We start from the raw sequence: 12,573 nt of genomic DNA, 5'->3' as shown, positions 1-12,573 counted from the left end.
GCCTTACAGAAGCTTCTCAGTTTCAGGAGGTCCCATTTATTAATTGTTGATCTCACTGTCTGTGCTACTGGTGTTATGTTCAGGAAGCTGTCTCCTGTACCAATTGGTTCAAAGGTACCACCCACTTTCTCTTCTAAGAGGTTCAGTGTTGCTGTATTTAAGTTGAGGTCTATAATCCATTTGGACTTCAGTTTTGTGCATGGCAATAGACATAAATCTATGCACATTCTTCTACACACCAGATTCCACTTATGGCAGCAACATTTGTTGAAGATGCTTTCTTTTTTCCACTCTATATTTTTAGCTTCTTTGTTGGAGATCAGATGTTCACACATGTATGGGTTAATATCAAGTTGTTCAATTCGATTCCATTGGTCTACCTGTCTATTTCTGTGCCAAACTGTTTTCAGGACTACAGCTCTATAATAGAGCTTGGGGTCAGGGATTGTGATGCCTCCAGATGTAGCTTTGTTGAGTAAGGTCTTTTGTTTTTCCATACAAAATTGATTATTGTTCTTTCAAGGTCTGTGAAGAAATTGTGCTGGTATTTTAATGGGGATTGCATTGACTCTGTAGATTACATTTGGAAGGATTGCCATTTTCACTACATTGATCCTACCTATCCAAGAGCATGGGAGATCTTCCCATTTTCTGATGTCTTCTTTAATTTCTTTGTTTAAAGACTCAAAGTTCTTGAGATACAGGTCTTTCACTTGTTTGGTTAGCATTACCCCAAGGTATTTTATGTTGTTTGTGGCAATTGTAAAGGGTGATGTGTCTCTGATTTCTTTCTCAGCCTTTTATCATCTGTATGTAGTAGGGCGACTGATTTTCTTGAGCTGTTCTTGTAGCCTGCCACTTTGCTGAAGGTGTTAATCAGCTGTAAGAGTTCCCTTGTAGAGTTCTTTGGGTCATTTATGTAAACTATCATATCATCTGCAAATAGTGAAAGTTTCACCTCTTCCTTTCCAATTTGTATCCCCTTGATCTCCTTCTGTTGTCGAATGGCTCTGGATAGAACTTGAAGTAAAATATTGACAAGGTATGGAGAGAGTGGACAGCCTTGTCTTGTTCCTGATTTTAGAGCAATTGCATTGAGTATCTGTCCATTTAGTTTGATGTTGGATGTTGGTTTGCTGTATATAGCTTTTATGTTTGGTATGTTCCTGTTATCCCAGACCTCTCCAAGACATTTATCATGAATGGGTATTGGATTTTTGTCAAAGGCTCTTTCTGCATTTAGTGAGATGATCATGTGATTTTTGTTTTTCAGCTTGTTTATATGGTGGGTTACATTGATGGATTTATGTATGTTGAGCCATCCCTGCACCCCTGGAATGAAACCTACTTGATCGTGGTAAATGATTGTTTTGATGTGTTCTTAGATCCGATTTCCCAGTATTTTATTAAGTATTTTTGCATAAATCATCACTAAGGATATTGGTCTGAAGTTCTCTTTCTTAGTTGTGTCTTTTTGTGGCTTGGGGATCAAGGTTATTGAAGCCTCGTAGAAAGAGTTTGGCAAAGATACTTCTGCTGCTATTGTGTGGAGTACTTTGAGAAGAATTGGTATAAGCTGTTCTTTGAATTTCTGGTAGAATTCTACATTGAGTCCATCTGTACCTGGGCTTTTTTTTTGGTTGGAAGACTTTTGATGACTGCTTCTATTTCCATAGGTGTTATAGGTCTATTTAAATTGCTTATCTGTTCTTGATATAATCTTGGCAGCTGATATCTTTCCAGAAATTTGCCCATTTCCTTTAAATTTTTGAATTTTGTGGAGTACTGGTTTTCAAAGTACGCCCTGATGATTCTCTGGATTTCCTCATTGTCCGTTGTTATGTCCCCCTTTTCATTTATTATTTCGTTAATTTGCATGTCCATATTCTGCCCTTTGGTGTGTTTGTATAAAGTTTTGTCTATCTTGTTGATTTTCACAAAGAACCAACACTTTGTTACTTTGATTCTTTGTATCGTTTTCCTAGTCTCTACTTTATAGAGTTCAACTCTCAATTTGATTATTTCCTGGCCTCTACTCCTCCTGGGTGAGTTTGCTTCTTTTTGTTCTAGAACTTTCAGTTGTGCTATTAATTCTCTAGTGTGACTATTCTCCAGTTTCTTCACATGGGTACGTAGTGCTATGAACTTCCCCCGTAGCATTGCTTTCAGAGTGTCTCATAAATTTTCTTATGTTGTATATTCAGTCTCAGTGTCCCATAAATTTTCTTATGTTGTATATTCATTCTCATTGGATTCTAGGAAGTCTTTAATTTCTCTTTTTATTTCTTCTTTTACCCAGGAGTGGAGCAATTGTGCATTATTCAGTTTCCATGAGATTGTAGGGTTTCTGCAATTTGTGTTGTTGTTGAATTCTAACTATAAAGCATGGTGGTCTAATATGATACATTGAGTTACTCCATTTTTTGTACCTGTGGAGGTTTGATATGTTTTCAAGTATGTGGCTCATTTTTGAGAAGGTTCCATGTGGTGCTGAAAAGAAGGTATATTCTTTTTTATTTGGATGGAATTTCTATAGATGTCACTCAAACCCAATTGGGTCATAACTTCTATTAGTTCCTTTGTTTCTTTGTTAAGTTTCTGTCTGGTAGTCCTATCTAGTGGTGACAGTGAGGTGTTGACGTCTCCCACTAGAAGTGTGTGAGGTTTTAATGTGTTTTGAGTTTTAGTAATGTCTCTTTTGCGAATGTGGATGCCTTTCTGTTTGTGGCATGGATGTTCAAAATCGAGAATTCATCTTGGTGGATTTCTCCTGTGATGAATATGTAATGACCTTCTTCATCTCTTTTGATTGATTTTAAAGTCTACTTTGTTAGACATTAGGATTGCTACCACCTTCTTGTTTCTTGAGTCCATTTTATTGGAAAAGCTTTTCCCAACCATTAACTCTGTAATAATGTCTGTCTTTGAAGCTGAGGTATGTTTCTTGTATGCAGCAGAAGGATGGACTCTGTCTTTGAATCCATTCTGTTAGCCTGTGCCTTTTTATGTGCAAGTTAAGACCATTAATATTGAGGGATATTAATGATCATTGATTGCTCATTCTTGTTTTTTTGGAATCATTGATGGTGGTGGAATTGTGTGTGGATTTCCACCCCTTTTGTCTTTTGGCTGTTGGTAAAGTGGGGTTATCTATTACCTATGTTTTTCTCATTGTAGCTAACTTCCTTGGATTGGAGTTTTCCTTCTAGAACTTTCTGTAGGGCTGGGTTAGTGGATATGTATTGTTTAAATCTGGTTTTTTCATGGACTATCTTGTTTTCTCCATCTATATTGATTGAAAGTTTTGCTGGATATAGTAGTCTGGGCTGGCATCCATAGTCTCTTAGTGTTGATAGAATATCTATCCAGGACCTTCTGGCTTCCAGAGTTTTCATAGATAAGTCACGTGAAATTCTGATATGTTTGCCTTTATATGTAATTTGACCTTTTCCTTATCTGCTCTAAGTATTCTTTCTTTATTCTGTATGCTTGGGGTCTTGATTATTATGTGGCAAGTGGACTTTTTTGTGGTCCACTCTATTTGGTGTTCTGTAAGCTTCTTGTACCTTCATTGTCATGATTTTCTTTAGGTTGAGAATGATTTCTTCTATGATTTTGTTGAATATGTTTTCTGCCCCTTTGAGTTGGGTTTCTTCACCTTCTTCTATACCTATTATTCTTAGGTTTGGTCTTTACACAGTGTCCCATATTTCCTGGATGTTTTGTGTTAGGGATCTTTTGTACTTAAGATTTTTTTTGGTCGATGAATCTATTTCTCCTAGTTTGTCTTCAACACCTGAGATCCTCTCTTCCATCTCTTGTATTCTGTTGGTTATGCATCCCCAGTTTTTCTATTTCCACCATCCCTTCAGGCTATGTTATTTTTATTGTTTCCCTGTCAGCTCTCAACCCTTGCACTGTTTGAATTGTTTCTTGTAATTTTGGCTTAATGTTTTTCTCCCTTTCTTGCATTTCTTGGATTTTTGGTTTTTTTCCATTTCTTTAAGGTATTTTCTCATATCCTCTATGAGGGACTCTATCATTTTCATGAAGGTGTTTTTAAAGTCATTCCCTTCTGCTTCTTCTGCAGTGGTGTGTTCAGGTCTTGCTGATGTAGAATCTCTAGAGTCTGGTGGTTTCACATTTGTTTTTTGGTTGCTGAATGTGTTATTATATTGCCTCTTTCCTATCACTTCTTCCAGTGGGTGTAGAATAAGCCTTTTCCTCTCCTGGTGGGTAGGTAACCAGGGTTCCCTTTCTGTGGGTGCAAGCAAATCCAATACTCTCTGGCCTCTGGCCTCTGCTCTCTGTCCTCTGTACTCTGTCCTGAGTGAGAGAAAGAGTGGACCTGCTCTCTTCGCAGGCTCCTCATTGTTTGTTCATCTGTCTGGGACATGTCTATCTGGCTGTGGTCCCCAGGCCAGGAGATCTGAGGGAGGGCGAGCTGGAGGAATTCAGGTCTAAGATGGGGACATAGAGCTCACCTCTGCCCTCTGCCCTGAGTGTGGGCAGAAGTAGACCAGCTCTCTCTGCAGGCTTCTGGTCACTTGGTCATCTGTCCAGGGACCAGTCAACCTGGCTGCACTCCCTAGGTCAGGGGATCCGAGAGGGCTATATTCCATTTATTAATAATAGAAACCAAGGATTCTTGGATAAATAGCTGATTTTAGGACAGGTGCAGAAAATATACAGGATGATCTTGAAGAATTTTGTAGTGGCAGAATTCATCTGTTCTTAAAGGAACTAAAAGATGAGAACTAGCCAAAGAAAAGCAGGAACAAGACTGAAATAACACACAGTACCCAATACGAGAATACACACACACACACACACACACACACACACACAGAGAGAGAGAGAGAGAGAGAGACATTTACTAACCCTACTATGAAGCAGATATAGAAATAATTGTGGAAATAATTGAAAAGCACCATGCCTGGCTCATCTGGTTCACTTCCAATCTATTAGCGTGTCACAGAAATGGTAGTTCTCGAAAACTCGCTCGATGCAGCTCAGTGACAGAGTGCATCCCCAGCATGCAGGAGGCTGTGGGGTTAGTCCTCAGGAGTTCCTCCATTATTAATTTCTTTTCCTGATGCTGGGATAAAATACTCTGACAACGGCAACTTAAGGGAAAAAGTGTCTATCTATCTGACCTTTCTAGGTTTTAGTTCACGGTGTCATGGAAGTCACAGCAGTAGGAGCTTGAGAAAACTGACCAAATTACATCCACAGGCAGAAGAGAACAATAAACACACACATGCTACTTATCATACTTCTTCTGCTCTCACACTTTTCAGGATGCCTGCTTAAGTAATGATGCTACTAAAAGTACATGGGTTTTTTCAACTCAATTAATTTAATCAAGATAATACCACAGGCATGTCCATAAGCCCATCTTCCAGGTAATTCTAGATTCTGTTGAGTTGACATTAACCATCACACTACCCAAAAGAGAATACCCAAATTGCATTTGCTCATAACTTGATAAGGCGAGGGAGTCGGGTGCTGCCAGTACATTTTGGTAGGGACTCTAAGACAGACAAAAGACCAAGAAAGCTATATAGTCTGGAAAAGGGAGTGCTTAGAAGCTGTTAGTATGAGGAAACAATGGGAAAGTTAGTTAGAATGAGATATCCTATGTTCTTTTTTATAAATATGCATTTTGGGTTTGTCAAATGGGTCTATTAGAAAGGGAAACAAAAGCATGGAAGTCATCAGTTGTTACCTAACTCTTGGCTGATCTGGTTCAAATGTTACTGAAGCTATTGTCCAGCTTCCTGGGTTATCATTAGAGATATGTGCCATATCAGACTGGTGAGCTCTGCAGATCCTAGCCTCGCTGTGCCATTCTCAACCTCTAGGTTTGTTTCTAGGGTCATACACACTGCATGCCAGCCAAGTATGGTGAAGCTGCTGGACACTTGCCTGATAGTACCATATCCAACTTCTAGACATAGCTTGTGATCTCCATTTGTGTGCTGGCTGAACCTGGTAAGTCCCTAAAACCTTGCCTCCCCACATCATTCTCAGCTCTCAGGTTTAGCCCCAGTCACACAACCTGTACACTGGCCTAGCCTAGTGAGTTCCCAGGACCCTGGCCCATCCACATCATCCTCACACTCCTCAGCAGAACTCAGGTAGCACAAATTGCATACCAGTCCATGCAAATCCAATAGTTTTCCCCTTTCACATACTTCCTTTGCTTACCGCTAAATTGGAATCACCCTCATTCCTCCAATCGAAAATCAATACTGAGTAGTATCTAAAGGATTGTCCTACCAGCTCCTTTTGCCTGATATGAAATCAAACAAGCTTGAAAACAAAAAAAAAATAAACAAACATTCACTCAACACAGCAGTCTAGGATCTCACATCAGACACACAGCTGATGAAATAAGCTCAGGTCTTGTTGCAAAATCCCAAATGACAAGAAACTCCAAGATAGTATTCCTCTACCCTGAATCCATCATTTCTATAGAAATGACCTCCACTAGGAATTACTGTGATTTACTAAATTATTACTTATGATTTATTAAAGGTTGCCTGAGGTTTCAGAATGCAAACTTAGCCACAATCCATAGAGGTCAGGCAGTGGTGATACACAACTTTAATCCCAGCAGCCATACTAGTCAGCTACAAAACCAGGTAGTAGTGGCACACATCTTTAATCCTAGGACTCAGGAGACAGACAGAAGGATCTGTATTAGTTCAAGGTCACACTGAACTACACAAAATTGATCCATTCCTAAAGAGAAACAGCTCATACAAAGGTGATATCAGCACTTGGGATCACACACCTTTAACCCCAGTGCTAGGAAGGTATAAAAGGAAGAAGCAATGGGTCTCAGGTGGAAATTTAGTTTCTAGACAGGAAGAGCATTTGTCTCTGAGGATTCATGGAGAGAGCATTGTGCTCAGGATGCTTTGAGCCAGGTTTACCCTTTCAGTCTGAGGAAAAGATTGTTTTGCTTGTCTGACGATCAGAATGAACCCTAATATCTATCTCTGGGTTTTTATTATTCGTGTTACAAATTACCCAGATGAAACTCAGGACAAGGAAACTAAAAGAACAATCATCAATCATCAAAGAATGCAAGGGTTATAGAAGACCAAAAAAAAAAAAACAGTTCAATGAATTTGAAGATATCAATAAATTTTGGAGTAATGCCAAGAAAATGCAAACAGAATGAAATGACAAAGACAATCCACAATTTGAAAATCGAATTTAATAGAAGTATTGAAGAAAATGAATGAATGCTGAAATGAAAATCAAATCAGGATACCTAATAACCTAACTATAAAACGCAAAGTTTTATAGTTATGATGGATCAACTAGAAGAGAGAATATCAAGACTCCAAGATAATGTATGATAATTACACCACATAAACAAAAATATATTTAAAAAAGTTAAAAACACGCAAAAAGAGAGAATATGAAGGAACTGTGGAACACTATTGAAATATCAAATCTTCAAATTACAGGAATAGATGGATAAGATTTCAAGATAAATGACATGAATAAAATCCTCACCAAAATCATGGGAAATATTTTCCAAAATTAACGAAAGACATACTCATACACATATAAGAGGGGCATAGAAATATAAATAGAGCTACTTGTTTGTTTAGAGATAAGCTTGCTGCTTCAATGTCAGTTTTTCTGCCATTTTTCCCCAAATGCTGGAATTATAGTTGTATGACGCTATACCTAATTAGAAATCTGTTTTTGCCGGGCGGTGGTGGCACATGCCTTTAATCCCAGCACTCGGGAGGCAGAGGTAGGCGGATCTCTGTGAGTTCGAGGCTGGGCTGGACCAATAGCTTCCAAAACAATACAGAGAAACCCTGTCTCATAAAAAAAAAGAAATCTGTTTTTATATATAGTCTAGCAATTGTCAGCTTTCATATTTTGTCTCTCACTGTATTCAAATCCATCATACATAATAAATGACTCAATAAGTGAATGTAATGAGTAGGAGGGACAACTCTTCCTTACATAGAAACACATGCAGATATCGAGCTACATATTTAGCTCAAGTGTATGTTGGACCTATGGTTTTCTTCTAGCCAATATATGTACAGAAATGGAAACATGGTACTTTCATGGCTGAGAAACTAGGTAAATACTATGCTGACCAACTGATTAAGGTCAACATCTCAGCAATAAATCACCAGTGATAAACCACATTAATAATTTGGACTCTTTGATGGGAGGTATTGAGAATGATACTGCATTCCAGGTATATGCCTCATATATATCCATATCCAAAAGCAGAAATCTCTGACTGGAGGGCCATAAAATATCAAGGATGTGACCAACAAGAAAAAAGTGAGAAACTGTTGCCAATCACACTAAAGAGACGTGATAATTAATGTAACGTGACATCCTAGATAGCACACTGAAACAACAAAAAGACAGGATGTTAAAGAACGGAAGAGGGAACAGATCTTGAAAAGCAAATTAAAAAGAAGGAAAGCCCAAGAATATCTGAATAAGGCACAGAATTAATGTTAATGTTAAATTTTTGGTTTTGATGAATATGAAGAACAAACAAAAGTTTCTGAACTATCACTATGACATTTCTATAAATCTGAGCACATTTCAAAAATAAGTTTCTTAAAATATGCATCTCCTCAGGTAATTTTAAGTTGATATCTCAGCTTGTTCAGCACAAGTTTAAATATTTGCAAAGGTTATCATTTCCAGCACACTGTATTTATTGTTATTTTAAATTAAAACTGTCATATCACTCTTTTAAGTATTTTCAAAGGATTATAAACACCAAAGCAATTTGAATAATGATCTTTAGTTTAAAAGTTTACAAACAAGCTCTTCTTTTAACTGTCGGAAATATGAAGTTATTTCTTGTTCTCTTTGAATTTACATTTCCAAATCACAAATCTCTGAGTATGCCTCATACAGATATGGGAGTGCAAGTTTTCTAGTTTAAAAGTTGTGCCATTAAAAATACTGAAAAGGAGTGGGGTTTACTTCATGCCCAAAAAAGAAACGTCATTCATCTAACAGAAAATAATTTCTCTTTCATGGACTAGAAAGATGCTCAGATGGTAAAGTATTTGTCTCTCAGGAGCATAGGGACCTAAGTATAATCTTCTGCACCCTTGACTTGGGGGTATGGTGGTGCATGCTTATAATGCTAATGCTGGGGAGTTAAAGGCAGGAGATTCCATGAAGTTCACTAGTCAGCTAGACTAGTTAATCTGTGAGGCACAGGTCCTAGCAACAGATCTCCTCCTATATGTGATAAGTGCATTGTATGCTTATATGTTATTCTTAAATGAGTACACATTCTTTGAAAGAATGACAGCACCCGAAGAATAATGCCTGAGGTTGATCTGTGGTTTCCAAGCCAACACATCCCCATGCACTTGCAGCAACACACATATATACATCTACCCACACACAAATAGCATACAACTCCCCCACCCCAAAACACAAAACCTTTGTGCTTCCAGAGAATTTGAACCATTGTTTTCCAAATGGATGAGAGAAAAAGGAAATGGAAGAGCATTTTAGGTAATGTAGTACTTTGTAGGAATATATGAGCTCCCTTCTCTTCTTGGGTAGGTTCTTATTCATCAGACAATGAGATCCATTAAGTGGTAATTGCCTCCCCAAGGAGCTATTTCCCTTTAGTATTCTAGTTCTCTAGGCATCAAGTAATTTTCATTACAACAAGTTGAACCTATTCAGACAGAACGGAGCATATTATAAAACCATAGTCCCTCTGAGGCAACACAAAATAACAAGTCTAAAGCACCTTTTGTCTTTGAGTATTTGGAGAGATATTTTATCCTTAGCATTTTGTGTTCAAAATTAAAGAAACCTTCTGAAGACAGACTCACTTAGATGAACACAAGAATAAAACCTTAACCAGATGAAGTGGTATCCTTATGAAAAGCAGTATTCTGAATGCAGATGCAGGATAATCAGAAGTTCAATGTTAACTTTACCTGCGTAAAATTTAAGGTCAGCCAGGGCTATATAAGACCCTCTTGTTGAAAAAAGAAAAAGAAAAATGGGTCATTCAGAGACTATTCATATCCTAACAAATGATATCAACATTGTTTTACAGCACTGAACACACCTGTATTTCACGGATTACTCTATTCATTTCACACAGAATTGATTAAATACATGGATACCCTTTGGGATATAAAGCAGAGAGAGAGAGAGAGAGAGAGAGAGAGAGAGAGAGAGAGAGAGAGAGAGAGAGAGAGAGAGAGAGAGAGAGAGAGAACAAGCTCATCCTTGTGTCTTGATTTCTGTAATTCTCTTGCTTTGAAAGAACAGAAAAAGCAAAGTAGAACATTTTTGAAGTGGCATTTTCTAAACTCCTTCATTTCTCCTTTCTGAAACTTCCCCCACAAAGTTCACATACTAAGATCAGAGTTGTTAATTACAAAAAAAATCAGGTGAGTAATTGAGTGGTAAGTGATTTAGGAAAAATCTGTCCAGTTAAATTGTTTGGTCTCCTTTCAGGTGTTGTTGCATGTAGGCTCCCATGAAATAGGTTTTTATTTGCTACAACCAGATATTTAGCAATAGACATTTTTGGTTAAAACACAAAATAATGTTTGGAGTCACCTATAAACTGGTTTCTTAGTCTATGAACCAGGTATGTAGATGTCTAGATGATGGGCACAAAATGTCTATTGATTAATGTTCATTAATTCAAGTTTAGCTCACTTTCAATGATGAATACATTGATATACACCTTTTATGGAATACCATTATATCATCATAAGTCAGGATTGGGGCTATTCTTGATGGTAAGAATCATGCACAAAACCACCTCCATATTTCTTTTGGAGGGGGAAGAACATGGACATGTAAAAGACAAGGAGGTTCACATGATGTCCTCCAAAGGAAAAGGAAAGACTATCAAAAGAAGCTAAAGCATTTTTAAGCATAACCATTTGTGGGGGGCAGAAAAGTCCTGAGGTGAATGACCTAGGCATATTTATGTTGTTGACAAAGGAATGGGCATGTCAAGGACTCCACAGCCTCAGACACATGACAATAATGCCAAAGATTTTTCTCCCCTGGGGTGCAGCTCAGGACAGAGCAAAGCCTTCCCTTTCAGTCCATGTGTAGATGTCCACAATAGCTTTCTCCCCCAGATATTTATGGCCTGAAGACTATTCCTACCAAAATCAGCTAAACTTATCTTTTTGATCCTGCCGTGTGCCATAAACTCTGCTTCCTTGTTTGTTTATATGTAATAAACCTCCCTCCTTGTTCAGTTGTATGCACTAACCCTGTCTTTCTGTTCAATAATACAATAAACACAATGAACTCATAGGGTGCTATAATTTCTCCAGCTGAGAACTGAGATCACCTGATCCCAGATTTCTCAGTTGTCTTGCCTCACCCCACCATATGTGTATTTATCTTTTCTTCATCCAAGTCCCTGGATCCCATGAAAGGATGCAGCAGTCACCACTCCTAAAGAGTTATCTTTCATAGTACTCAAAACTGCTTGGTATCTAGTACCAAAACTATATCATTGCTGTCCAGACTCTTCCCAGTATGAGAATGAGTCAGAAAGGTCTGCCAGGAAGAAATGCTAAAACAAAATTAGGAATATTAGAATTTTATTTGGCAACTAATTCTTTGAAAGATAAGAAGGAACAAGCAGAATTTGGCAAACAGCACCTCAAAGGCAAGCCTGAAATTTGACAGTATCTTAGAGAACCCAACGAAGTGCAGCAGAAGTTCACTAGAAGAGGTACCATGTGGAAATTACATATTGTATGTTTGCTTGTATCTTTGTTTGAAAAAGAATGTTGTTGCCCAAAATGGTCCTGAGTATTTGGGCTAAGGTGATCTCTCAACCTCAATCTCCCAATTAGCTGTGACTACAAACTTGACCACTATGCCCAGCTCTCATATAGAAAAGGGCCAGGTCCTACTAAGCCTTAACCACCCATGCACAGACTTTGGCAGGAATAATGCAGCTTTTACACAAAATAAAGTTGGTGTATTAGTAACTTTTCCTCTGATGTGCCAAATATCTGACAAGAAGCAACTTAAGGGGGGATTTATTTTGACTTAGCGTTTTAGTGAATCCAATCCCTCATGGTAGTGGAGGCGTGACAGAGTAAGGGCATAAGGGAGTTGGTCCCACTGCGTCTACAATCAGGAAGAGCAGAGCAGACAGGAAGAGGGGTTGGGATATGAAACCTCATGGCATGCCCATAGTGATAAACTTCATTCAGCAAGTTTTCATCTCTGAAAGGTTCTATAATCTTCCAAAACAGTGCCAAAAGTTGGGGAGCAAGTGTTCAAATACACGAGTCTAAGTGGAGGACAAGGCATTCCATATTCAATTCATATTATGTTGATCCTGAAAGTGGTATAGCTGAGGGACAAGTTCATTTGTAAAGATCTGAGGTACAGTGTTGTGACTGCCTAAGAATGGTATCACAGAATAATCAAGAACTTTTCACAAGATGCAAGTTGTTATGATGCATGGACAGCTTTCCATCCTTTTGAATATTAGATATAAGAATGGACAAAATGATCTCCCTGGATTTGACAGCATTT

This window comes from Mesocricetus auratus, unplaced genomic scaffold (assembly GCF_017639785.1).
Source record: "Mesocricetus auratus isolate SY011 unplaced genomic scaffold, BCM_Maur_2.0 Super-Scaffold_100033, whole genome shotgun sequence".
Taxonomy (NCBI): domain Eukaryota; kingdom Metazoa; phylum Chordata; class Mammalia; order Rodentia; family Cricetidae; genus Mesocricetus; species Mesocricetus auratus.
This window is presented reverse-complemented; position numbering follows the sequence as displayed.